General features: G+C 47.5%; 1 long non-coding RNA gene across 7 annotated transcripts in view; it reads left to right on the top strand.

Moving 5' to 3' along the window:
• The window catches only part of LOC309870849, a 225094-nt gene that overhangs the window by 59872 nt on the left and 137394 nt on the right, over nt 1–27828 (top strand). For 5 of the 7 annotated variants that reach the window (XR_014314849.1, XR_014314850.1, XR_014314851.1 and 2 more), the window contains exon 2: nt 1376–1497. This is a non-coding gene — a long non-coding RNA (uncharacterized lncRNA). Of the gene's footprint in view, nt 1–1375; nt 1498–9366; nt 9964–14021; nt 14141–16587; nt 16721–27828 lie in introns of those variants that run through there. The other 2 variants (XR_014314853.1, XR_014314855.1) reach the window with 2 other exon arrangements.

The following is a 27828-nucleotide window of genomic DNA, read 5'->3' as shown; positions in this document are numbered from 1 at the left end:
AGCACACAGTAAATGAATTTCAGCTGCTTTCTTTATTTCCTAACTTCTCAGGGTCTTTTGTATGCGGCTATGCATTGTGAACGAATCTCAAGGGGCAGGATGGAGTTTTTCCAAAATCGTGCACCCCTTCCTCCCTTTTTACAGAGAATTTTGTGCCATTAACAAAAGTCAGGAAATGGGGTGGGGCAGGGGGGCTTCTGGTTTTTCTGATGACCTCTGTGTTGCATCTGGGGCAGGTCGAGTGTGGTGGGGACAGCCATACCCAGGAGGCTCTGAGTAGACCGGCAGAGCCCGTTCCTTCTCTGACCATCAGTAAGCAGTTCATGGTCAGAGAATATGGCTGGAAGGTGTAGGCAGGCGTGGCTTTGACCTCCCTCCCATGGCAGTTCTGTCTCCTGCCTTCTCACCCTCCCCCTCTTGTCTAAGCCACAGATGTAAGCACAGAGCTGGCTTGGAGGGCCACCATCTTTGGGGGAGGTGACACTGTCTATATGTCTGAATTGACCCATCCCTCTACCTGTCTTTGGAATTAACCTTTCATTTGTTTGGGAACTGAGAATAACCTTCCACAGTGTGCTGCTTGGGAGCCAAACCGTGCTGGTCTCAAGTGGCAAAGCAGTTTTTATTAGAACCATAGTCCTTAGAGCTGTCTCAGCCTTGTGCTATCCTCAAGGCTTTTATTTGGCTGGCCCCGGACTTCCCCTTTGTTTGGTCAGGAGCCCCTTCTCCTCTTTTTCTTTCCTTCATCTCACTAAGGCTTCTTGGTGCAAGCCTGTCTGTTCACGATGCTTGGATGTACCTGCGAGGCTGATGCCCCTGAGAACGGGGGAGGACAGGGGACCATAAATTCAGCCACCATCCTCCTCGTCCATCCTCATTGGGCTGCAATCCCCTGGTGACTTCTCTCACATCTCTTTCGACGCTTGGGGAGGGGTGCTTGGTGCATCACCTGGGCAAACACCGGGCTTGTCCCAAAAGTCATGTGTGACCCTTTAGCAAGGCCAACAGAAGCACGTAGGGGAAAAGCCTCAGTGTGGCCCAGTAGTAGACCCTGACCCAGAAGGTCAGAACTGACTGCAACTTTCAGTAAACAGGTAGTGGGCTTCTGGGAACATCTGCCTTTTCAGTCTCTTGTGAATTATTTTTAAATGAACGCCCTGCACCGCCCCCTACCCCCACCCCCACCCCCGCTGCCGTCACCACCCGCACTTTTCGTTGATTATCACTATTTGAATAGATGCTGATAAATTTGATTCCCCAGCTTACTGTCGCATTGATGATCTGTCTTTCCCTTTTCGGTTTCCATGTACTGGAGTGACTGTCTCTCAATGCGGTTGACAGTGACCTGTGTTTTTCATGCATGTTTTTGTTTCAGAATAACTGGGAGATGAAACAGGAAGCTCTATGACACAGTTGATCGAAAATGACACAGACACAGAAAAATCAGGACTCGGCCCCCTCCAGTGCCTCTACCTGCTGCCCACAGCCGGAGTGCAGGTGAAGGGTTTCCCGCTAGGGCCTGATCCTAACTGCTGTGGACTCCAAGGGCCTCCACGTTGACCGATGATGTGTTTGGGATGTGGTCATGGTCTAGTCTGGCTGGTTTTCTATTTATCTAGCCAGCCCCTGCGTGTCTTAATTATTTTTCCTTCATTCCAAGCAAAACTCAAGAAAAATGAATTGTTTTCTTTTCTTTTTTTTATTTTTTTTTTAAGATTTTATTTATTTCTTTGACAGAGAGAAATCACAAGTAGATGGAGAGGCAGGCAGAGAGAGAGAGAGGGAAGCAGGCTCCCTGCTGAGCAGAGAGCCCGACGTGGGACTCGATCCCAGGACACTGAGATCATGACCTGAGCCGAAGGCAGCAGCTTAACCCACTGAGCCACCCAGGCGCCCATGAATTGTTTTCTTATTAGCTATACCCTGCATTAATGGAAAGGACACCAAAGAGCATTTGAGATTGATTTCTATAGCAGTACGAGTAAACCCTGCCCTAACCACACAGATCACGAGGGCATCATTAGAAGAGTGTTGAACTTGACTGTCTTATTAGTGAGCCTTGTTCGCCCTGCCTCTTTCTTCTGCAGCCCCAGAAGGCCTCCCTTGAGTCAGTATTGGCACATTAACATTTGAGGAAAACATTGCGAACTCTCTTTCCATATTACTGTGGTCATGGCCTACAAGTGGCAACCCCCCAAATCGTCACCAAACTTGAGCTTTCTGCCGAAGACCTCTGCTTTCTCAGCTGCCTCCTTCTCTGCCCCCACCCATCGGTCACCCATTCACTTCTTCATCCCACAAGGTTTCTTTGGGGCATACTGTGTGCCACATTCTGGAGACAATTTGGGTGGGACCAATTCTGCCCTGGTCTTCTCAGCACCTCTAGCCTCCATATGAGTGGGTCCTGCTGGGACCTTTCTCACAAACTGTAGGGGAGCACTGGGCAATTCATCGTGGATAAACAGCACACTCCCTTTGTTTACATGGGTTCTTTAATCCGCCTGCAAACCTGAGCCCCCAGAATTGGCAACTCAACATTCTGTAGAATGGGTATGTGTCAAAGCATTCCTTCAGTGGAGTACCACCCTCGTCCCCAGCCCTTAATGGGACAACTCAGTCCTCCTGGGGGCCTGGCCAGAGAGCCCATGGGTAGCAGCCTTCCAGCTCTTCTGTGAGCCTTCACTTTTAAGCTTAGCAGAGGTCCACGAATGATTTAAAAGGATAGTGTTGTACCATTTCATGCTGCTCAGAATTAACTTCTCAGTCCATCATGCTCATCACCTCAACCCTCCCTCCCGCATGGCGCGATGTATGCTGTGCTATATGTCCAGGTCTCAGCCCTGATGCCCCCTGCTCAGGGATGCTCTCTCTGACCACCTGTCCTGAGACAACTGCTTACCGCCACTACTTCTCTCTACTTCATGACCCTATAATATCAACAATTATCCTGTTTGTTCGTTTATTAATCAGCTGTGTTCCTGTCATGTGCCTTCTGCATTTCAGCTCTATAAAGGAAGATTCTAGTCTGTCTTATTCTCCTGTCCCCAGACCCTTGCACTAGGCTCAGTAACTATGTAGTGATCCATCGTCTTAATCACTTCGCAGGTGACACTGTGATGTTGAATAGCTCTGTTTTCTAACCAGCGTTTGGTGGGTAAGGAAAGCGTGAGTCCATTTACCTCTGATGATGGAAAGAGGTAAATGGAGCAGCCAAGGTGAGGACACAGGCTTTCTGTCAGTAGACTATGGCAGAAAAGGTTGATCATAAACTATCTGCTATTGGGATAATCAGATTCTCTGATTATCAAGCTTTGTCTTGCTAATTTAAGTTAAATTATATCTGCTTATGTTCCTGGAAGATTAAAGGCAACCATGTAGCAGAGGGATGTGTCCTCAGGGAGGAGTCTGCAGCACATGCCCCTCATTCTTACTCTGCCAGTTCTTGGATCCCCTAACTTCCTCTGCCCATTTCCCAGAAATTAATCCACTAGGATACTTATGACCTGGAAAAGGTGGGAAAGGTGGAAGTCACAGGCAGAAGCAGAAATAACTCATGTGGCGTTTGCAGGATAATCAGTTCACAAGGTAACAAGAGGAACAAATGAAAATTGAGCCCAGAGTTCTCCATGGTTGGGACAATGGTTCTGAATCCTGGCCAAACACTAGAATTATCCAGGAGTTTTAAGAAATCCAATGCCCAGGCTCCACCAGGACCAATCACAACAGAATTTGGGGTGGAGGGATAGATGTTAGTATTTTTTTAAAACTCCCCGGGTAATTCCAACCAGTAGCCAAGGGTAAGAACTGTTGGTCTGAGGTTGTTTTCCAATATGGTGGCCACTAGCCACATGTGTCTCATGAAAAATTATAACATAGCTGTGTGACTGAGGAATACATTTTTAATTCTTTTAAAATTTTTGTTAATTTAAATATAAATAACCACATGAGGCTGTGGTTGCCAGATTGGATAGCACAGATGTAAAACACGTGTGTCATTACAGAAAGTTCCACAGGATAGTCTAGGTGAACTCTGATGCCAAGTAAAATTACACTGAACACAAGAGAAATTTAAGGTGATTCTCTTCGTCTGTTAATTTGACCAGGGCCTGCTCTCCTGTCTTGGGTCTGCAGTTTATTTTTCATCTACCTTTTGAGCCAGGGTTCGTGCAGTAGCAAGAGTGACATGCTTTCAAAAGACCGCCTGGTAGGATCCAAAATAACTTAAAATACCAGGAGAAGTCCAAGGCCCCGACCCAAGTCATTCGGCATTCACTCTGGCTGTGAACTTGGTTTACATCTCTGAATACCCAGCCCTGGAAAGGGAACTATCTGAATGATTTTTTTAATTACCAAAATTTGGGACAGTGGGAAGCAAGCCTTCCCGGAAGATCTTTTGGAAAAGCAGAGGGCCAAAGGAGGGGTTTGGAGTCTTGCAGGAGTTCGGAATCTGTGATGGACTCGCTGGGGCCACTCTGTGAGCCCAGCCAGTCTGGGGTTACAACTGGAGAAACAGAAGCCAAAGCTGAATCATTTTCTGCTTATCACTCATAGACTGTCAGAGGTTTTTTTTTTTTTTTTTTTCTTTTTTTGGAGGGAAAGCACCTTACAACAAATAATAATACTATTTTGAATTTCGGAGCTTTCCCTTTTTCAAAGCACTTTACCACCTCTGACTTATTCCGTCCTCACAACAAGGCCCTAACCCAAGTAGGGAAAGGATTTTTGGTGCCGGTCTAATACCCTGAGAGAGTTCAGTATTACGGAAAGAATTAAAAAGTAGAGGTGAAGACTCTCAAGGTGTGTGTCATCTCTGGTCACACACGGGCAGGCAGTGACATAGCTAGAAGTCGAATGTGCCTGAATTAGGTGCTTCTCCAGCACACTGTTTTTCAGAAAAACCTAGGCTTCGCGTTTGCTCCTATCTCATTTCACCCCAGCCTCCTGACCCCTGTGAGTCAATGGTGTGAGGCCATTTTGTCCCGAGAGGTGTGTGTGATTTGCAAATGTAACAAATAGGCCATCAGTATCTCCCTCCAAGTCAGTTTTATTTTTAATTTTTATTTTATTTTTATTTTTAAAGATTTATTTATTTATTTGACAGGGAGAGAGATCACAAGTAGGCAGAGAGGCAGGCAGGGGGTGGGGTGGGAAAGCAGACTCCCCGCTAAGCAGAGAGCCCAATGTGGGACTCGATCCCATGACCTGAGCTGAAGGCAGAGGCTTTAACCCACTGAGCCACCCAGGCACCCCTCCAAGTCAGTTTTAAAATGGAATGTGGGACAGGGCCCCGTGGGTCTCCATGGAAACATCCCTGCTCCCCTCCTAAGGACGTGAATAGAGCAAAACAAGCCATAGACCCACACTCAACCTTCCCCATGTGTAGAGCTGCAGAGGCACCTTACAAAGCTCACTTCCCAGTAGGGAGAAAAACTCTGAATCATCTGAGCTGTTGAGATGGAGTGGGAGGCCTGGCCAGCACAGCCGTCTCCAGCAGTGGAGGTAGGAGTCGGGGGAGCAGGACCGACATCATGCCACTGCCTGATCTCTTTGGGAAGGTCGTCCCAGCCAATTCGAATTCTCCCAGTCATACTACCAACGGGCCCATCTTGTGTGTCTTAAGTGCATAGGATACAATAAGAGTTTTCAGATGCTTTACTGAAAGCAAGACACACTTTCTGGGGCATTCCCCTAATCGACTGTTCTGGTGAAGCTCGTCAAAACAGGAAATGAGGTTAGCATGGAATGACTTTCTCTTAGAGAACTTGTGTTACCTCTTAGAGACCACCACTTTCTTCCCAAATGCTTGTGAGCCTTGTCTAATGCCGCTTCTGGGTTTGGCCCGGAAATTCAAGGGAGTCTGCCTTGCTGTAGTTTTCAGAACCTGTTCCTTTGGAAAACGGTGGTTATTTGAGCTCATTCCCGGCCTTCCAGATCCTCTCCCTTTCAGGTCAGTGTCTCTACGATGTTTGCAAGTGACTCTGAGGTTAGGGATGCACAGACTTCAGGCACAGCCCAAACATGGCTCGGGGCACACGCCCAGGCTGAGGGGGTCACACATGGGCTTGGGGTAGCTGCCTTCTCATGCTGCTTGGCCCACGTGCTCCCATTCCATCAGGGGTGCCAGGAAGAAAAGCAAATCTGGCAGAGATGAAAACTCAGTGAAAACCATCCACTTTCCTGTCCCGCTCCACGTGTGGACCCCTGGCTCAGGAAGGCACCACGATGAAAACAGCTGTGTCAGCTTCCCTCACGCGAATCCCCACGATGGGTTCTTTGACTCAGTTTTCAAAAGCAGAGAGGGTTTCATAGTCTGGGCAGGTGGCAACATGCTTATCTCTCTGCTGAGGCCTCCTGACCAATGGCTTGACTGGAAATTTCTGGATTGAAATATCTTTTTGTCAATACTGAGATAGCTTTGAGTCATCTTGGCTTCTATCCAGCAGAAGGGAGTCAAGCTGGGGAATGTCTGCCCTGGATTCACAGGTGTCCAGGGAGGACTGATGTCCTCAGACTCGGAGATCTGGATGACCCCTTGGAGGTCTGCCTGTGCACTCTCCTCTCCCTTCGGTCATCACAGCTCTGTCTCCCTTCTTAAGTGACTTAGGGGGATCTTGAAAGCCATGTTGAGTCCCCATGCCTAGTATGGCACATGCTCCCCTGCTGCCTCATGTCCCTGCCTCACTTTCCCCAGGTGTACAGGTAGTACGTGTCCCGTGACGATCACCTAAGGACAAGGATTAGTAAACCTGTGCCTTGAGAATAATCCCGGCTACCATCTGAGGCTTTAGTTTGCTCAGGACACAACTTTTGGTGGTTCACACATTACAGTTGATTCTTGAACCACACGGGGTTATGGGCACCAAACCCCCACCCCTGCCACAGTTGAAAACCTGTGTCTAGTTTTGCCTTCCCCCAAACTTAACTATTGACCAGAAGCCTTACCAATAACATGACAGTGAATTCACACTTACTTTATATGTTACATAGATTATATGGATTATCTACTGGATTCTTCCTATAAAGTAGGCTAGAGAAACAAACCTTATTGCGAAAATTAGAAAGAAGAAGAAATACATTGCAGTTGCGTACTATAGAAAGTATAAGTGGGCCTGCCCAGTTCACACCCATGTGGTCAGCTGTATTTCCATTCCTCCTTACTGGCCCCAGAGGTGGGATTATTATTCTTTCCTTTCAGTTAAGAAATCTGGGTTGCCCCGCATCACTAAACCTGTGCATCCTGGATTTAAGCCCAGATTCATTGGGCCTCCCCCAGCCCCCTACCATGCTGCTGCTTCATGTTTTATAAATATGGAAAAGCAAAGCCACTTTCCTTTACAGAGGAGTGTGGTTAGTAAGGGACAGCTGGAAGAAAGCTTGCAGAGCACACCTGAAAACGGAGGATAGGAAGTCAAGCTGTCTGTGCTGTGCCCCGGGTGCCTCTCTGGCTACCGCAGGGCCTCGGGCAGGTGAGGTGGCCACCTGAGCTGTTCTTTCTGGGAACACCAGCAGCCCTTCCGGCCTTGCCCCATGCCATAGCTGTGTGAGGGTCCTTGTCAGCAGTCAGGGATGTGGGCAGACTCTGTTTCTGAGAATGGCTTACCACTCAAAGTATGGTTGGAGGGTCAAAAAGGCAGAGGTCCTGCCCTGGCCCCTGGAACCAGAATCTGCATTTTAACAAGATCCCAGAAGCCTGGTGAGCACAGCTGCTAGCTCCGCTCTCTGGGCCCCTTGAGGTCAGAGCTCTGTGGTAACACCTTTTACCTCCACAGCCCAACGCATGCCTCCCTTACGTAGGTGGTGAGTCAGTGTTGGTAAAGTGAATTTTATTCTTCTGAGAAGCTAGTTGGGAGATCTTGGGGGGGCGGTGGCGGGGAATCAGTTAGAGGCTCCTGGGGGTCCCAGCTAACAGCGAGGCTGTTTGAGAGTCAGCGAGGTGGGGGAGGAGATGGGGCTAAGGAACCAGGAAAAGAGGGGGGACCCCTCGGAGGGGTGGCTGCTGCCATTTGAGGAAGAAAAGCAAAAACGAGGGGAATGTGTCACCCAGAACTCGTCGTGCCCCTCCTGCTCCCCTGAGCAGCTCTCATTCCATGACTGTGATCTTCGGGACCTCCCGAGGCGGAAGCACACAGCTCTGTAACAGGCCATTCTCTCTAGCTTACCTTCTGTCGGTTTTTTTTTTTTTTTTTTTTTACGTCCCCAAGAAGTCACTTTTACAGTCGCTCCATATAGGTGCCATTTCATGGAGAAGGAAGGCTATTTGGCAGTCTGTCTATGGTTCTGGCTGGTCTGCCCTGGAATTAGCAGAGTCGAGAATGGGGTGTGAGAATGAGGGTGTGTGTGTGTGTGCATGCGTGTGCATGTGTATGTGTATGTGTGTGTGTGAAATATGGCAGTGTGTGGTGTGGTCCTGTGAGTGCTGTTTGGGGGTGCCTGGGTGCATGTGGGGAATGTATCAGTGTGGTGTATGTGCAGGTGTGGACGTGCCTATGGGGGTGGATGTGAGTGTGGGCATCAGTGGTACCAGTGTGGTGTGGGTGTGTGCACATGGCTGTGGTAGAGGTTGTTGGCTGTGGGTTTTGCTGGATATGGTACACGGGGTAGGTACCCGGGTGGTGTGTGTGTGTGACTGGATGTAGGTACAGTACAGGCATGCTGTGAGTGTAGCTTGTGTGTGCGTGTGTCCCAAGTGTGCACGTGTGGCATGTGCATGTCGTGTGTGACCTGTGGTACATGAGCCCCTATGTACGTGCAGGGATGTGTGTGGTGGGTATCTGTCCAGTGTGCACGTGTGGCGTGGGTGTGGGTGTGGGTGTGGCGGGGGGAGGAGCCCACGATATGTGTGTGTATACCTGTAGGTGTCCCTGGTTTGTGCGGATGGGTGGGTATGTGAGTGTCTGGGATGTGTGCAGTTGGGGTGGGCATGTTTGTGTGTGCAGTAGGTGGTAGGGGGTTGCTTCTTGAGCGTGTGAGGGACAGCCGAAGGGTGTGCACTTGAGGGTGATTGGCAGGCTCTCTTCAGACCCATGCAGGACCCCACATGGCTTCTGCCCACCAGAGGGGAAGCCACTCCCTCAGTGGCACGGATGTGGGGGACAGGGATACCAGCGGGGCCTGGGGAGCGCAGGCTCCGAACCACCTGTGCCTGGAGCCCTTGAGGGCAGGACTAAGCTGGGAAGGATGGGCCCAGGGCAGAAGTAACCGAAGAGAAGCCCCTTTCTTCTGCTCTGCTCACCGACATAGGGCAGCCGAGGAGTGCTTTGGGCCCCAAGTTTCACATCTGGGGTCCGTGCTGGGGGACAGATGAGTCCCCTCTCCAACACTGTGTCTCCTGCTATAGGACCCACAGCAATGCCTTGTCTTGCTCAGGTGCCTGAGGACAACCATGCTGGTGTCCTTCTCACCATGACGGCCGGAGCTCCGCAGGGATCTGCTGGGCTTCAGGTCACTGACAATGGCTGCGGGGGGGGGGGCATCCAGCCCCTGCTCCAGCGGTCATGTGCGGTTCCTCTGGAAGAACATCGCTCTTGTAGAAAAAGGCCTCCTGACTTTCCTGGATTCGTCTTTTCTCAAGACAAGAGTGAGCCAAGAAAGTATTTCTGAAGATGTGGTCAGTGCTGGGGCCCCTCCTTTAGGGTCAGAGCAACGGAGACCCCAGAAATTACAGAACTCAGTCAGATGTGCCTCCGTCCTGGCCGGCATGGTCTCTGGCGAGCAATTGGGTCCCTGAGCTTCGGTTGCCAAATTCACCCTGTCAGTGTGGGGGAATATTTGCAATAAGGATGAGAGCACAAAGGACTGAAGGCCTCTACCTTCAGCTCAGGTCATGGTCTCAAGGTCCTGGGATCGGGCCCACATCAGGCTCTCTGCTCAGCGGGGAGCCTACTTCCCCTTCTCTCTCTGCCTGCCTCTCTGCCTACTTGTGATCTCTCTCTGTCAACATAAATAAATAAAATTTTATTGTCATTATTATTTTAATTCTTAAAAATTGAGGATTTAAAAAAAAATAAATTTACCAAGGAAGTAATAGAAACTTGCCATGTGTGAAATACTCTGGTGAGGTCCTAATGACCTAAGCTATAAAATGTAAAATATCAAAAGGAAGAAAACATCTAAAAAGCTGGGGGTAGCAGAGATAGCAGTCTCAGAAAAGAGAATAGTCTCAGAAAGCACCTGAGAAACGTAGAGCCAACCTTCCAGAACATTCCTCTGCTCTCCACGGTCGTGATAGGGCTCGATCTCAAATGTGCAGAGCCAGACACCATATAGAAACACTGATTTGCTTTAATGTAAATATTTTGATGTCTTTCTTTGCCTGAACTTTTAACCTTGCTGGTAAACAGGGTATGTACAGTAAATGATTGTTTTTCTGAGAACTGACTTTTGAGGAAATAGGGGGAAAAAAAGGATTTTCATTAGTTAATTGTCGGTCCTGTGCATGATTGAAAGCCTCATTATTCCACTTCTCCAGACCTGCTCCAGGAGACTTTCGCCCACCAGAAATTGCTTTATCTGACTTTATGAAAAAGAAAACTTTAAAATGTGTAAAGATGCCAAAACTTAGAAAATCGCAAAACTTAGAAAGACAATGAAGGGAGGGAAGTCATTCTGTAGAAGCTTTCTGAGACAAGAACAATTCAACCAAAGTCCAAGTTGTTTTTAATTAGAAACTTTCCACCCTTCATTTCCCTGTGGACTCTGATCCTATTCTCCTTTTCTATCTGCTGTAACCTCTGAGGTCTTGAGATAGAAGTTAACGGACATCTGAGGTCCTGGCCTCAGAACGAGACTTAAGATAGATTTGCGATATGCAAGGTGCTACCTTTCTTTTCCCAGGCAGGCAGCTCGCAGCGGTTTTGTTGACAAACGCTGTCCCTGCCCATGGATTGTCTAAGAATATTTGTGATCAATGAGAACAAGGAGAGGGAACCAACCGGAACAAGGAAGACCCAGATTCTAGCACAAGCTTTCCACCTGCAAGTGTCATTCGACCTCTGCCCTGTGATTTCCTTAACTATTAAATGAAGATATGACTTTATAGCTTTCAAGCCCCATAGAGGTATTGCCAAAACACAAGATCCGATTCAAAGGGATACATGCACGCCAGTGTTTACAGCAACGATGTCCACAATAGCCAAACTACAGAGGTAGTCCACCTCTGTATATCTATGGACAGATGAATGGATAAAGAAGAGTGGTAGACACACAGAATGGAATATTACTCAGCCCTAAAAAGAATGAGATCTTGCCATTTGCCACGACCTGGATGGAGCTAGAGCATATGATGTTAAGCAAGGTAGGTCAGACAGAGAAAGACAAACACCATATGATTTCACTCATGTGTAGAATTTTAGAAACAAAACAAACGAGCAAAGGGGAAAAAATAGGCAAACCAAGAAACTCTTAACTATAGACAACAAATGGATGGTTGCCCGAGGGGAGGAGGGTCCAGGAGGGGTGAAATAGGTGAAGGGGTTGAAGGAGTGTGCTCGTCAGGACGGGCACTGGGGGATGGATGAGCTGTGGAATCACTCTATTCTGCACCTGAAACGAATATTACACTGTATGTTAACGATACGAGAATTAAAATTTAAAAATTAAAAAAAAAAAAAAAAGACCACAGACCACAGGATTTGTAATGTGCTTTCAAATAGTTGGAGGGAAAAGAGAAACCCGTTCTGTGTGCAGTTGTGATGAAATCCCACTAACATTGTAAGAGATGATGGCACATCTTTTAGATTCGTAAGACTTGATGCGGAACCCAGTCTTGGAATGACTCTCCCACTTTTCACTATTTATACTTATAAAAGTTGTGATTATTAGCCCAAAGCTCGTGGAACCTCTTTCCAGTAATACTTCCATTGGCAGGTAAACTGAGGACATTGAAAACAAATGCTTCAAGTCTTCTAAGACAGGATGGTGTAGATAGGACTTCTAAGGAAGTTTCTGCCTGCCTTCTTAGAAGAAGGATGAAGCGGGGGACAGGGAGGCTGAGAAGAGGAAACGAATCCCGTCTTTTTAAAGATGGGATTGAAACAGGCCACAAGGTTTGTTTAAGAGAGGCAGCTCGTGGGAAGCCAATTCCTAATGCTCTTGGTCCCCATCCTTCTCCCCTCCTTTTCCTTCAGAATAAATTAAAGAACCGGCTAAAATCCAAATTGTGTGTGTGGTATCTTTATCTGATCAACCCCATACTCTAATCACATCTTATCTTTGCTTGTAAAGCAGCTCCCTTCCTGTTCTCCAGGCACATTACTTCTTTAAATGTTATGAACACACACACATATGAGTCAACACTGCAGAAAAACAGAACTCAAGGTCTTCGTCCTCTGCAATTCATTTGGAGGTTTAGTTCTGGAAGGCCAGAGCTGGCCTTACCAGCAAACCATTCCACACATTCCAGTGGCTCTGCAAACAGCCTCCCTCTCAAAGCAAACCAGGTGGGACATCAGGTAAACAGTAAAGAATGGAACTGGCACTCATTTCCCTCTCTGCATCCTTTCTAGTTGACAGGAGCATCAGTCAGTGCGCGAAGTTTGTGGAGACTGGTAAGTTTGAGGATTTATTTGGAAGGCTGTGTTAATAAGATATTTTTGAGAAGCTCAGTTGGGTGTGGTTTAATGCTGTCTTTTCTTCCCCTTGATTCATTTTGAACTATTTAAATCGGAAAGTTGGGGGCTGTTTTAACATGCACTTAGAGTGTCGAAAAAGTCACTTTATTGTGGTGCTGCCTGTTGACACTGTTCCTGTTGGCTGGTTGGTTCTAGTTTCTACAACCCAACTCTCTGGGCCCTTAGATAACGACCAGGATTCTCACTCCCTGGCCAGTGGTTCTCCAGCCAGACAGTAAAGTAGATGTTTTTAAGGCAAAGGCTGCTTGGGCAGTGTTGCTGAATATAATTCGTGTGTGTGTGTGTGTGTGTGTGTGTGTTTCTATGTTGAAACTTCTTTGCAAAATTGCATAAATGCTTGTATGTGAATTGTGCTGCATATATGAGCATGACCCCTTATTTAAAAAAAAAAAAAAAAAAAGGTTGATTTGCAAGTATTTCTTCCATTGGCAAATAAATCTTCATCATTACAAGTGCTAGTCACACTTGAAACTAGTTCAGTTTCCCTCTCCTAGCCCCAGCCTTCCCCCAAACCCCCACCGTTAGAAAAAGTCTTCCTTGGTGTAGCCGAGTGGGAGGGAGGAGCGGTGTCTTTGAATCTAATTTCATGATTTTTATATTTAGTTCAAACAGGGAAATTCTAGTGTTTACTGGGAGCGAAAAAGTCGCGCCTACTTTCAGTCTGTTGTGCCACACTGGGTTCAATGATGAGACAAACACCCAAGTACTAGAAAGCCAGAGACCCTGGGAAGGAAAATATCGTGAAATCGCAGTGTTCCCTTTAGGCAGGCTTTCCATGCGTCTAAGGGGAACACGTTGTAAGAGCATCATGTAGATCCCCTCGGGGTCTGTATCATATAAGGATGTTTAGCTTTTTACGCCAGTATTTGTGACTTCAGCACAAAATACAATCTCTAATTCCCATCCTACACCCCAAATTCAAAAAGAAATGCATCTTTCTATGAAATGGAGACAGGAACCTTGTATTTATTGAAAATCTCTAAGCTTGTATTCTTCTAAAAAGCACTTGCATACCCTCATCCATGGCCCTCTGGGGCCTGTCCTAGTTTTATCCTCATTTTACGGTACAGAAATGAAGGCTCAGCATGGGCAAGTAGCTTGCCCAAAGTGACCCAGTCAGGAAGTGGCAAAGGGGATACTCACAGTGGGCTTCTTTAACCAAATGGCTTAGAAATACCAGTTCAGTCTGTGAAACAGCCCTATCTAATGGGTATTATTGTCCCCAGTGTATTGCGCACCCATCAGGTCTGAGGCAAAGTTGTACAACCAAAGACCAGCCGGACCAGAACAGGCACGTGTGGCTCCCTGCCTCCCACTTCATCTGCCACCAGGCGAGACGATGAGTGCTCCCGAGTGCTTCCCAGTTCACGCACTCATTGCTTCCTCGTTCAGGCACAGGATGACCGCTCCACCTGCTGCATGGTGAAGGAACCTTCTGGAAAGCGATTCTCTTCTGAGCAGCCCCACCTCTCCCTTCTCTATGTGAGAGGGAGCTTGTGCAGAGGAAGGAGGTGCGAACGCTTGGGAAATGGGAGGTCTCACTCTTCTGAAGTCACCAGCCATCAACTCCCAAAACTAGAACCACGATGCACCCGCAAGCCATCTTTCAGCATGGAACCCAGAGGGTTTTGCTGGGAATTCTCTGAGTCCCTTGTGGGGCGGCCCCATGTCAATGCCCCTGATCAGCATCAGGGCCTGGGCGGGTGGTTCTTTGTAGAACATCTCAGGCCAAGCAATGCAGTCCAAGAGCGCCCCAAGAACCACTTGTCTCGCAGACAGCTCATTCCAGTCTGTCCTTCAGCTGAGCTCAGAGTGGTGGAGATTAAATACAGAAATACAGGATCTGCTCTTATCACCCCTGCAGACCGGTTTTTTTTTTTTTTTTTTAAAGGCTGTGCACACTCACACAAAAATTGGGAACTTGATCACTGTGGGCTGACGATGTATTTTGAAAAGGAGGGGGGAAATCCTTCTCTCCCCGAAAGTTCCCATCCATCGTTGAGTAAACATCATAAATCTGTTGCAGAGAGACAGGCTGCATGTACTCAGATTACCTCCTGCTACAATTTTAGCTTCAAGTTTTAATGCCCTAAACATGAATAACGTTGTATCCTAGCACAGGTCTGATTAATGAGGCGACTTTGCCAACTTCGGGGTCGGAGAGTGGCTCCCCTCTCCCTTCCTTTTTCTCCGCGTGGCTTAGTAACCACTTCAGCCAATTTCCCTATTAAATATACAAGGCAACTGAGGGCAGTAAAAACTAAAGGTTGTCGCCGATAAACACTTGCGTCTCTCTAAGCAGACCTCGCCGGCTGACAGAGAGCAGGTCTGTTCAAGTTTGCCCCCTGGAATCCCCAATGTTTCATCATGAATCCCAGCTTAAAAGCCACTTGCACCCTGCCATTTGCCCAAGGGTCCTCTTCAGTTCGCGGGTTGCACTTCCCAGACCACCTGCTTCCTGGGTGGTTATGTGGTTTGTACGTGGCGTGCCCTCGTTACACAGGAGACCATCAGCGCCCTCACTGGGCATTTGGGAATGGAGCTGAAGGTCACCCTTGGGAAGTGACCCAAATTAGCACCTAACAGCCAGCCAGGAAAGAAAGGGGGTTTTGTCTCCCCAGATACTGCCTGCCCCCTGAATACGGCTCCCATGAATAATTCCTGGATAGGAATCGTATTTGTTGACCGATGAATACACACTGGGCACACTTAGCCAGAAGGGCTGAGCCTTCTGGGAGGTGACCAAGGGGCTCTGCGTATACAATCCCATTTGCTGTCCCCAACAGCACTGCCCAGCCAAAGACATTATCACCGTGTTTGTCACACATAATCAAGCAGGCTTTTTGGGTGACATAACTTGCCCAGTGATGGAGCTGGGATCGGAGCCCTGCTCTGACTCCCGATTTGATATTCTTGAGCAACAAAACCTCTCTCCCTCCCCCAGCTCTGTTCCTACTTGCATCCTCTTCATTCACACACACATACACACACACATACACACTCACACCCCTTTACAATTGAACCCTTCTGTGGGCCAGTCACATCAACCACTTGACTGTAGAACCTGGGTTGGTCCAAATTACGGGGATTTAAAATCTAAAATTTCCATGATATTCAGGCATTGTAGAATTATGCTCCATGCCACTAAAACTTTATTGACAAAGACAAGCAGTGGGCCAGATTTGGAGAGCCCATTAGTTTGAACCCAGGCAGTCGTTAAAAGGGTTATCTACATCCTAGAGTTTTAAACAATGGGTCTGGCTAAACTCTCAGGGGCAAGACTAGGAGTCGGGCCCTTAGAGTAGGGAGCAGAAGTTCACCTCTCCTCAATAAGCATTGGGACCAGTATTGCTCCCATTCCCAGATGGCCAGGCTGGCGGGTCTCAGTATGTGCTCCACAGAGAGATAACATAGGCATTTTGCCAGAAAAATGTTTTCTGGACTAGCCTTGGATTCAGTAGTAGAACTCTTTCTATGACTGCAGGACTTCTCCGGACTTTTAATGTCCTAAGGAACATTCTTAATCTTGTCTTTCAAACTCATTGGACATTTATGTGCAATCCTTAGCTGTGCAGAGAGCTGGGGGGCAGGGGGGTTGGAGGGTTGTGCAGGGGAAGGTGTGACTTCAGGTTTGAACTGATTTCCATTTCAACAGCTGGGTGAGCTGGCTGAAACCGTCAGATTTATTGAACTGTTGCTATTGTCCCGTTTTGTTTTGCTGTTGTTGTCTCAATGGCCTTCTGAGTTTCCTAGTCGTGATTACGAAGAAAACTCCTAAACTGAATCAAAACATCAGTGACAAAAGCAAAAACAAAGAACCGAATCCCCACCAGCACAATTCAGCCCCTCTTGGCTAGGGTTGGTTTTCCACAGGCTGTGTTTATTTCAAAATGCACCTGCTTCCTTTTTTTCTCTCTCATTTCCCAAGTGCCACTGAGAATCCCTCCTTCTTGTCCAGGGACCCAAAAAGACCCCGTGGGGCAGGACCCACACTGGTCTTGGGCAGCACATTCCTAGCAGAGCCTCTAGCCCTGTGGCCCCCTGCCCTCATTCCAGGATGAAGGACCCTTCCTGTCTTCCCCTCCACTCAGGTATGTGCTAGGTCCTGAAGCCAGGTTTTAGTGAAAGCCTTCTGTGGCTTCTCCCTCATCCAGTCTTTCAGATGAGATCCTTTGTGGGCAGAGTGACCCCTTTCTTATTTGGGAATAGTCCACAGGGGGACGCTGGCCCAACAGTGGGGCTCTTGTATTTCCTGCCCAGAGATCACAAACCCCTATTTCCCCCTCAGATGTGAGAGATTGGTTCTAATCCTTCCAACTCCACAGTCTTGTCTCTCCAGCCCCGACTTGCAGAAGAAACCAGAGAGAGCTTCCAGGCCTCTTCTTGACACAGGCAGGGGAGGTGAATACTGCTTCCTCTTCCCACAATGAGCCAGGCAGAAGAAAGGGACCAGTGAGGGCCAGACAGGAGTGAATTCAAACCCCAGCCTTGGTCCCCGCCAGCCGTGTGACCCGAAGCAACTCATCCAACCTCTCTGAGCCTTGGTGTCCCCATTTGTAAACCAAGGACAAGAGCAGACCTGGCCCCAGGGGGGTTGTTGTAGGGAAAGCGAGTCAGTGCCCGTGCCCAATGAAGGGGTCTCCAGGCGGGGCCTGGCTGCTCATCAGGGAACTTGCTGCCTGTCCATCCCGGGGAGGCTGTGCCAGATCAGAGGGAAGCTCGGCAAGCCACTTGAAAGGGACCTTGACTCATTTTGTGGTAACCGAATGTGCCGTTCAGGAAGTGCTTCGCGAGAGCAAACTGGGCTCCAGCCACCCCCTTTGCCCCCCTGCCCTCTGCACAGAATTCATGGTGCCACGACGTGGCTCCTGGCAGCCTCCCCGTCGGATACCCGCTGGTGCACATCGGCCGCAAGGGCAGGGAGACCCAAGCATGTGTGCCGGTGGCCCATGAAAGGCGGCCGGGTGCGGGGGACTGTGGCTTGGTGGACACACTGTCCAACCACCTGGGTTCAGATTTCACTCTGTCCCTGAGGCCAGGTGCTCAGCTCTCTGAGCCTCTTTTCCTCATCTGTACCCGGCCTCCCCTTGGGGGAGGCCGGCACTGAGCTCTTGACAGGCCCTGTCTCCTCACAGAGGAGTACTAAACTTCTCACCATTTAAGGATGGGGAAACTGAGGCACCCAGAGGTTTTGAAATGCTGGAGCACGTGAAAGGGGTGTCCTGGAGCTGGGGTTTGAACCCAGGGCATTGTCTTCCAGAACCCGCCTCCTACCCACTCGCCTCTGCAGCCCTTCCCACAGCAGGTCCCAGTGCTTCCTAATGGGAGTGGAAGAGCAGCCAGTGTCCACTGGCCGCACGGGGGATGTCGCGAGTGTGGAAGGGAAGGTGATGTGTGCGGCTTCTTCAACCCCTCTGCCACGTCACTGGCAGGCGAGGGAGTGGTTTTGAGTGTAGGGGAACCTCAGAGCCCAGGGTAGGGCTCCTCTGGCTCCCCATGGGATGTCCCCCAAGCGTTGGCCTGGTACACCTGGCCCAGTCCAGTGCTCCCTCTTGAACCCTCCAACCCCCCAGAGCCTCCCACTGAATGATCCCGTGGGCACTTAGTGCAGAAGCTGGGGGTAGCCCAGGGATGAGGCAGGGGCTGAATGGGGCAGGGGAGGCCCTGGAGGAGGAAGCCGCCCTGGTTATCAGCCCCATCCCCCACTCCCTCTGCCAGGCTCCACACACGGGCCACGCAGTAGGGTGGGGAATGAAGTGACAGGAGAGTGAGCACAGACCTCTGACACAGCGGCCCAGAACTGCTGAGCTGGCTCATAGGTCCTGAGACCTGCCTGGCAGGCCCCAAGGAGAGAAAACACTGCGGGCTGAGCCATCCCCTGCTGGGAAATCAGGGCTGGTCCCAGTTCCTCATTCACGGCAACACGCCCCCATTCCCAAGGCAGCGAGAAGCCTGGAGTTGCCCAACTCAGGGGAAGCAGGAGGCCCCGGGTCCCGCACGCCCTCACATCCCCAGCACTGGCCACCAGGGCTGGTCCGTCTGGCCTCCAAGGTCGATCGTTGACCCAGTCCCTGCGTCGCGGAGCCCACGTGTTGAGGAGGAAGCTTCCATTCTGATGGCCCAGAAACATCTGTTCCCCATTCGTCATTGTCAAGCTCTGATGTCCTCTGGGACTCTGTTTGAAGGACAGTTTTTACTGTTGTAACCAAAAAAGCAAAAGGAAGCAAACAATTACAGACCTCTTTATTTCGGGACTTTTTTTCTGTGTCAGTAGAAAGCCATTTCAGTAAATAGGAGCTTTGCCCAAATTACCTGTCCCCACAAGGAGGGACTGGAGCGTCTCCCCTCCCCCTCTCCACACCCCACCGTGCTGAGAAATGTCAAGGTAAATACACTGGGGCTGAGGCTGGAACAAAATGAGCCAGCAGGAAACATTTGGTTCTCACCTGGGTTTGTTTGTACATCTCTTGAAATGCCCCTGTGACCCAGCCTCGTGTCCCCGACGCTCTGTGTCTGGAGTACAGGGGCAACTCTGAGGGATCAGTGGCCCTCTTCCCCTGCTGAGCCTTCTCAGCTCCTCCTCTGATCTGGAAGTTGCCCCTATGTGCGTGTTCAGACCATCCATACGCTCTTTCCAACTCCTGGGCGGCACGGAGTTTCCCACTGTGCCCAGCGAGTGGGTGCCCGCCTCCACTCCAGCTGTCGGGGCTCGCTGCCATTCTGGGAGCCTATTAAGCTGGCCCAGGATCCAGAAGGGTCATAGAATGTCCTACCTGCTGGAGGCCGAGGGCGGCTGAGTTGGCCCACTTGGAGATCCTGAAGGATCACAGCTTATCCCAGCGTTCTGCTGAATCCTGGAGGACCCAGTGTTTCCTTGCTGAGAATTTTCGGGAGGTATTCCCAGCAGGGAGGCAGAAGTCTGGGTTCCTGGGATGTGACGGGTCAGCCCCTTGGTCCCTCTCCTCATTCCTGCCTTTCCCCTGCAATGTGTTCTCGTTTCTTAGGGCTGCAGGAACACCCTTGGTAAGCTTGAAACAGTACAAATGTATTCTCTGCCCGCTCTGGAGGCCAGAAGCCTGAAATCAGTGTCTCTGGGCTCAAGTCCAAGAGCTGTTCTTCTGGGAGGCTCTGGGGCAGATTGGACTGTTCCAGCTTCCTGAGGTCACTGGGGTATTTTGGCGTGTGGCCTCTTTCTTTGTCTTAAAGTGCATTACTCTGACATCAGGCTCCATCATCCAGGGCCTTCTCTCCTTCGACCTTGCCTCACTCTACAAGGACCCTAATAATTACACTTAGGGTCCATTCCGATGATCCAGGGTGAGCTCCCCCTCTCCAGATCCATCATTTCATCACATCACATCACAGTCCCTTTGGCTGCAGAGGGTAACAGAGTTTCTAGGAATTAGCCCACCGCTATTTTGAGGATGCCATTACTCAACATAGCACAGAAGGTTGTGAAGACCCACAAGCATCCTCCTGTATTTCTGCAGAGTCCTCTGTGAGGCCTGGCAGCAAAGGAACAGCGAAGCCTTGGGGAGAGAGCTGTGGTGTATTTGGGGCCACTCAGCACTTTTTCCCATCTCTGCAACCCCCAGCTTCCCCGGGGGGCAGCACTCCTTCCCTCCGGAGGGGTGGGCAGGAGCTGGGGGTGCAAGCTCTTCCTTTCCTGTCTGGGAGGTGGACGCACCACAGCTCTGTGGTTGGGGTGCCATTGCCTGAGACTTGAAATCTCACATTGTTGTTCAGCCCATCAGTGACCCCCTGGCCACGTTACTCCTGATTTGTGCCCATTTCTGCCATTCCTCCCTCCCTAACCAGGTGCCCCAGCCTTTTCCAGGTGTCCGTGAACTGCCATTCTCTTGGACCCTTTGGGAGGTAGTTCGCAGATGCAAATTCTGGCGCTCGTGCTCAGATCTGTGACTCTGGGATTGTCTGCTGTGTCCAACTAATGGAAGGACTGGGGATTCTTTTTTTTTTTTTAGTGCCATCTTACAAATGGGCTAGTGTTTTGTTAATCCAGTCCTGGCATCAAGGCCCTGGCTTTTGTCACCAAGGAGTGTGCCTAGAGTCCACGGGGGGAAGGGGCCGTGATAGAGAATGGTGTTGAGTTCACCAGTCTCTGCCCCTGCTTCTCCACTGTACAACAGCAGACTCTGCTCTGACATGAGATGGCTTTGTGATTGCCAGAGCCCTGATGGGTTCAGGACACACCATCCCAAAATACGGCAACTTGCTTCACATCCTGTGTATTTTAAGTTGATGGGGTTTGAGAAAATGGAAGGTGACTCAGACATCCTTCTCCACTTGCCCTTCGGCCCTGAAACTGGTCATAAAACACTCATGGGAGAGGTGCACTGTCCACACCCAGAGGAAAGGCACATCCGAACCTCCAGAGACAAACAGATGCTAGGAAGATTCCTACAAACATGCCTTGCTGCATATGGCCCCGTCCACAGCGCTTGCCTCAGACTCCTCAACTCTTCATCAAACCTCAAATAAAATACTCAGGTCGAATGGTGCCTTTGGTTCTTCATTTCCTTATGAAGGCTCCTGTGTCATGTGGAACTTAGATCCCACCAGTTGGTGTGTTTTTTTTCCTGTTAATTTGTCTTTTCATTTAATGTTCAGACACAGCCAAGGAGCCCAAGGTGGTTGAGGGAAAAAGAATGTTTCCTCCCCTGCGACCCTACAGTTGTTCAGGAAGCTTCCACTTACAAAGCTGTTTGCAAGGCAGGGAGGGGATGAAACTGGACCTGCCAGTTAGCTTGGCGGCCGGTGATAGCCAGAGCCTCGGTGAAGGCCTGAGCAGCTTCTGTTTCACCTCTGAAGCTCCTCCGCATGTAATGCAGAGTTGTTGAATGAAAGAATGTATGAATGAATGGCTGCCAGGGTCTGCACCGTCATTCCCGCTGCTGACCTGACAAGCCCACCTAGAGCTGTGGTTGCACCTCAGCGATGGGCCCCTGAACCCAGTGGAAGAGCGGGGAGCATGACCCCTCTTCTCCTTTCTGGCATTCTGTTCCACCTCGCCAGGACTCATGGTGTCCAAACACAAAACAAAAACTCCACTCCCCAAACTGGGCTTCTCCTTGAACCTAAGAGGGCTCAGAAGAGTATCGTGAACGTTGATGCCATATAATTTTAAAGCATGTTGGAATTACATTGCTCTAAATAAAACAACAGCAGATAAAAGACAAAAGACTTTTTATCATCAGAACTGATAGCTATGTAAATTTATGCATAACTCATAGGTGTTTTTTAAAAAAAAACTTTCTGAACTCTGGATCCTCTTGGGAACTACAATGGTATCATTGAACAGGAGATACCAACAAGAGCCAAGACAGACAGACAGGTTGTAGCCCAAATCCAAGGACACTTGGTGGGGAGGGGCGGAGGGGGCAGTTAATAACAAAGAGAACACAATGCCTGGAGAACAGGCTGCAGGGAGGACACAGAGGAAGGTATCAGCCCCAGGAAGCCACTCCAGCAGAAGGCTCTGGGACAGGAGGCAGCCCTGCAAGGAGGGTGAGCCTCTATCCTACAACTCTTGGGTTACCTGTGTGGTGACCAAAGCATCATCTGCATGAAACTGAGAAATATCTTGAGATGTGGGACTCCCAGTGTTAAAGCTAAGATAGTACCAAGCAAACAAGGATGGTTGGTCACTCAAGTTCCAACCTGTCTCTAGAATTTTCTAGTGATGAAAGAATCTCAATCCTCTGAGGCACTGAGATGCACCTCTCATCCACAGGTGATGCTTGGGGTACAGAGGATGCAGGGAAAGATCACCCCACCCTTCCCTCCTAGAGCAGAAGCCAGGGCTCTTCCAAGACTTTGGACTCTGAAGTGGAAGGTGAACACTTGAACACCTTTAGGATTTCATGGGACCTCTAAGATTTCATTTCAACAATCGATTTTTAATATTTGACAAAATGCAGACCTGTTTCTTAAGAGTTAGTACTGAGTCAGTGTGGAAAATGTTCTTTCTCTAGAAGAGAAACTGCCCTGGAGTTCATTTGAATTTTAAAGGGACAATAGTTCATGTTAAGCTAACACAGCTCAGTGAGGCCTATTGTAGCATGTTCTATGACCAGGAGTACACCTTAGTGCAAAGGATCCCCTGGGTGCCTCAAGCCAGTTTTTAGATCATCTAGAAATATAAGAATAGCTCAACCACATGTCAGAAGTGCGAAAATACATAACTTTCATCCTGTTTAAAAAATATCTAAGCTCATCTTAAAATAAAGGCCCCTTTCCTATTGGTAGCAAGAAAATATTTCCTTCTACCCACCAGAGATTTCTCAATTTCATACTGTTTTATAAAACTTAGACTCCGTGTGGTCTAAGTGTCTGATGTTGTCCTAGGTTTCTCTTCCCCTCTTCCTTTTCCAAGACATGGGCCACATGCCGGAAGTGGATCTTTACTCCATGGCGTTCAGAGAGAAGGCTCTAGCCCCACGAGGAAGCGGAGTTCCTCCCTCCTGGTCTTCAGGGGTCCCTCTCTGGCCTCACCATGTCCCCGTAGCCACGGCGTCTGTTTGGGAGGACTCTCAGCCCATCTTCTTCATGGTCCCTGCACTAAGGTCTGCTGTAACTGGTGTCCCTCCTCCGATTGGCTGAGAAGTAACTAACCAGACGGTTATATCATACTTTATGTATCCCTTCACCTGTTGATGGCCACTTGGCTTATTTCCAGTTTTGGAGTATCATGAATACAGCTGGAAAGAACATGCACAAGTCGTTTTGTGGACAAACGTGTTTTCTCTGGAGAACTACATAGGAGAAATATGGCCAGGTCATGCTGTAAGTGAATATTGAATTTATAAATTGCTGCCAAATACTTTTTCTAGGTGATGGTAGGGTCCCGCCAACAATGTATGAGAGTTGGAGTTGCTTCACGTCTCTGCTGACATTTGGTGTGGTCAGTCCTGGTAAAAATATTGAGCATTCTAGTGCATGAGAAATGATGTCTCATTGTGCTTTTAATTTACATTTCTCTAATAACTAATTATGTGGAGCACCTCTGCCTGTGCTTATTGGCCATTTGTAAAGTGTCCATTCTTGTCCTTAGTCTACTTTTTTTTTTTTAATTTTTTATTCTTTATAAACATGTATTTTTATCCCCAGGGGCACAGGTCTGTGAATCAGCACTCACCAAAGCACACACCCTCCCCAATGTCCATAACCCCACCCCCCCTCTCCCAACCCCCCTCCCCCCAGCAACCCTCAGTTTGTTTTGTGAGATTAAGAGTCACTTATGGTTTGTCTCCCTCCTAATCCCATCTTGTTTCATTGATTCTTCTCCTACCCACTTAAGCCCCCATGTTGCATCACCACTTCCTCATATCAGGGAGATCATATGATAGTTCTCTTTCTCTGCTTGACTTATTTTGCTAAGCATGATACGCTCTAGTTCCATCCATGTTGTCGCAAATGGCAAGATTTCATTTCTTTTGATGGCTGCATAGTATTCCATTGTGTATATATACCACATCTTCTTGATCCATTCATCTGTTGATGGACAGCTAGGTTCTTTCCATAGTTTGGCTATTGTGGACATTGCTGCTATAAACATTCGGGTGCACGTGCCCCTTTGGATCACTACGCTTATATCTTTAGGGTAAATACCCAGTAGTGCAATTGCTGGGTCATAGGGCAGTTCTATTTTCAACATTTTGAGGAACCTCCATGCTGTTTTCCAGAGTGGCTGCACCAGCTTGCATTCCCCCCAACAGTGTAGGAGGGTTCCCCTTTTTCCGCATCCTCGCCAGCATCTGTCATTTCCTGACTTGTTGATTTTAGCCATTCTGACTGGTGTGAGGTGATATCTCATTGTGGTTTTGATTTGTATTTCCCTGATGCCGAGTGATATGGAGCACTTTTTCATGGGTCTGTTGGCCATCTGGATGTCTTCTTTGCAGAAATGTCTGTTCATGTCCTCTGCCCATTTCTTGATTGGATTATTTGTTCTTTGGGTGTTGAGTTTGCTAAGTTCTTTATAGATTTTGGACACTAGTCCTTTATCTGATATGTCGTTTGCAAATATCTTCTCCCATTCTGTCAGTTGTCTTTTGATTTTGTTAACTGTTTCCTTTGCTGTGCAAAAGCTTTTGATCTTGATGAAATCCCAATAGTTCATTTTTGCCCTTGCTTCCCTTGCCTTTGGCTATGTTCCTAGGAAGATGTTGCTGCAGTTGAGGTCGAAGAGGTTGCTGCCTGTGTTCTCCTCAAGGATTTTGATGGATTTCTTTCTCACATTGAGGTCCTTCATCCATTTTGAGTCTATTTTTGTGTGTGGTGTAAAGAAATGGTCCAATTTCATTTTTCTACATGTGGCTGTCCAATTTTCCCAACACCATTTATTGAAGAGGCTGTCTTTTTTCCATTGGATATTCTTTCCTGCTTTGTCGAAGATTAGTTGACCATAGACTTGAGGGTCTATTTCTGGGCTCTCTATTCTGTTCCATTGATCTATGTGTCTGTTTTTGTGCCAGTACCATGCTGTCTTGATGATGACAGCTTTGTAATAGAGCTTGAAGTCCGGAATTGTAATGCCACCAACTTTGGCTTTCTTTTTCAATATCCCTTTGGCTATTCAAGGTCTTTTCTGGTTCCATATAAATTTTAGAATTATTTATTCCATTTCTTTGAAAAAGATGGATGGTACTTTGATAGGAATTGCATTAAATGTGTAGATTGCTTTAGGTAGCATAGACATTTTCACAATATTTATTCTTCCAATCCATGAGCATGGAACATTTTTCCATTTCTCTGTGTCTTCCTCAATTTCTTTCATGAGTACTTTATAGTTTTCTGAGTATAGATTCTGTGCCTCTTTGGTTAGGTTTATTAGGTATCTTATGGTTTGGGGTGCAGTTGTAAATGGGATTGACTCCTTAATTTCTCTTTCTTCTGTCTTGTTGTTGGTGTAGAGAAATGCAACTGATTTCTGTGCATTGATTTTATATCCTGACACTTTACTGAATTCCTGTACAAGTTCTAGCAGTTTTGGAGTGGAGTCTTTTGGGTTTTCCACATATAGTATCATATCATCTGCAAAGAGTGATAATTTGACTTCTTCTTTGCCGATTTGGATGCCTTTAATTTCCTTTTGTTGTCTGATTGCTGAGGCTAGGACTTCTAGTACTATGTTGAATAGCAGTGGTGATAATGGACATCCCTGCCGTGTTCCTGACCTTAGCAGAAAAGCTTTCAGTTTTTCTCCATTGAGAACAATATTTGCAGTGGGATTTCATAGATGGCTTTGATGATATTGAGGTATGTGCCCTCTCTCCATACACTTTGAAGAGTTTTGATCAGGAAGGGATGCTGTACTTTGTCAAATGCTTTTTCAATATCTATTGAGAGTATCATATGGTTCTTGTTCTTTCTTTTATTGATGTGTTGTATCACATTGACTGATTTGCGGGTGTTGAACCAAACTTGTAGCCCTGGAATAAATCCCACTTGGTCGTGGTGAATAATCCTTTTAATGTACTGTTGAATCCTACTGGCTAGTATTTTGGTGAGAATTTTCGCATCTGTGTTCATCAAGGATATTGGTCTATAGCTCTCTTTTTTGATGGGATCTTTGTCTGGTTTTGGGATCAAGGTGATGCTGGCCTCATAAAATGAGTTTGGAAGTTTTCCTTCCATTGCTATTTTTTGGAACAGTTTCAGGAGAATAGGAATTAGTTCTTCTTTAAATGTTTGGTAGAATTCCCCCGGGAAGCCATCTGGCCCTGGGCTTTTGTTTGTTTGGAGATTTTTAATGACTGTTTCAATCGCCTTACTGGTTATGGGTCTGTTCAGGCTTTCTACTTCTTCCTGGTTCAGGTGTGGTAGTTTATATGTTTCTAGGAATGCATCCATTTCTTCCAGATTGTCAAATTTGTTGGCGTAGAGTTGCTCATAGTATGTTCTTATAATAGTTTGTATTTCTTTGGTGTTAGTTGTGATCTCTCCTCTTTCATTCATGATTTTAATTATTTGGGTCCTTTCTCTTTTCTTTTTGATAAGTCTGGCGAGGGGTTTATCAATTTTATTAATTCTTTCAAAGAACCAGCTCCTAGTTTCGTTGATTTGCTCTATTGTCTTTTTGGTTTCTATTTCATTGATTTCTGCTCTGATCTTTATGATTTCTCTTCTCCTGCTGGGCTTAGGGTTTCTTTCTTGTTCTTTCTCCAGCTCCTTTAGGTGTAGGGTTAGGTTGTGTACCTGAGACCTTTCTTGTTTCTTGAGGAAGGCTTGTACTGCTATATATTTTCCTCTCAGGACTGCCTTTGTTGTGTCCCACAGATTTTGAACCGTTGTATTTTCATTATCATTTGTTTCCATGATTTTCTTCAATTCTTCTTTAATTTCCCGCTTGACCCATTCATTCTATAGAAGGATGCTGTTTAGTCTCCGTGTATTTGGGTTCTTTCCAAACTTCCTCTTGTGGTTGAGTTCTAGCTTCAGAGCATTGTGGTCTGAAAATCTGCAGGGAATGATCCCAATCTTTTGATACCGGTTGAGTCCTGATTTAGGACCGAGGATGTGATCTATTCTGGAGAATGTTCCATGTGCACTAGAGAAGAATGTGTATTCTGTTGCTTTGGGATGAAATGTTCTGAATATATCTGTGATGTCCATCTGGTCCAGTGTGTTGTTTAAGGCCTTTATTTCCTTGCTGATCTTTTGCTTGGATGATCTGTCCATTTCAGTGAGGGGAGTGTTAAAGTCCCCTACTATTATTGTATTATTGTTGATGTGTTTCTTTGATTTTGTTATTGATTGGTTTATATAGTTGGCTGCTCCCACGTTGGGGGCATAGATATTTAAAATTGTTAGATCTTCTTGTTGGACAGACCCTTTGAGTATGATATAGTGTCCTTCCTCATCTCTTATTATAACCTGTGGCTTAAAATCTAATTGATCTGATATAAGGATTGCCACTCCTGCTTTCTCCTGATGTCCATTAGCATGGTAAATTCTTTTCCACCCCCTCACTTTAAATCTGGAGGTGTCTTCAGGCTTAAAATGAGTTTCTTGGAGGCAACATACAGATGGGTTTTGTTTTTTAATCCATTCTGATACCCTGTGTCTTTTGATTTTGCATTTAGCCCATTAACATTCAGGGTAGCTATTGAGAGATATGAATTTAGTGCCATTGTATTGCCTGTAAGGTGACTGTTACTGTATATTGTCTCTGTTCCTT

Source organism: Mustela nivalis (assembly GCF_964662115.1).
Source record: "Mustela nivalis genome assembly, chromosome: 8".
Classification (NCBI taxonomy): Eukaryota; Metazoa; Chordata; class Mammalia; order Carnivora; family Mustelidae; genus Mustela; species Mustela nivalis.
Note: the sequence above shows the minus strand (reverse complement) of the source record. Positions and strands in the feature narration are given on the sequence as shown.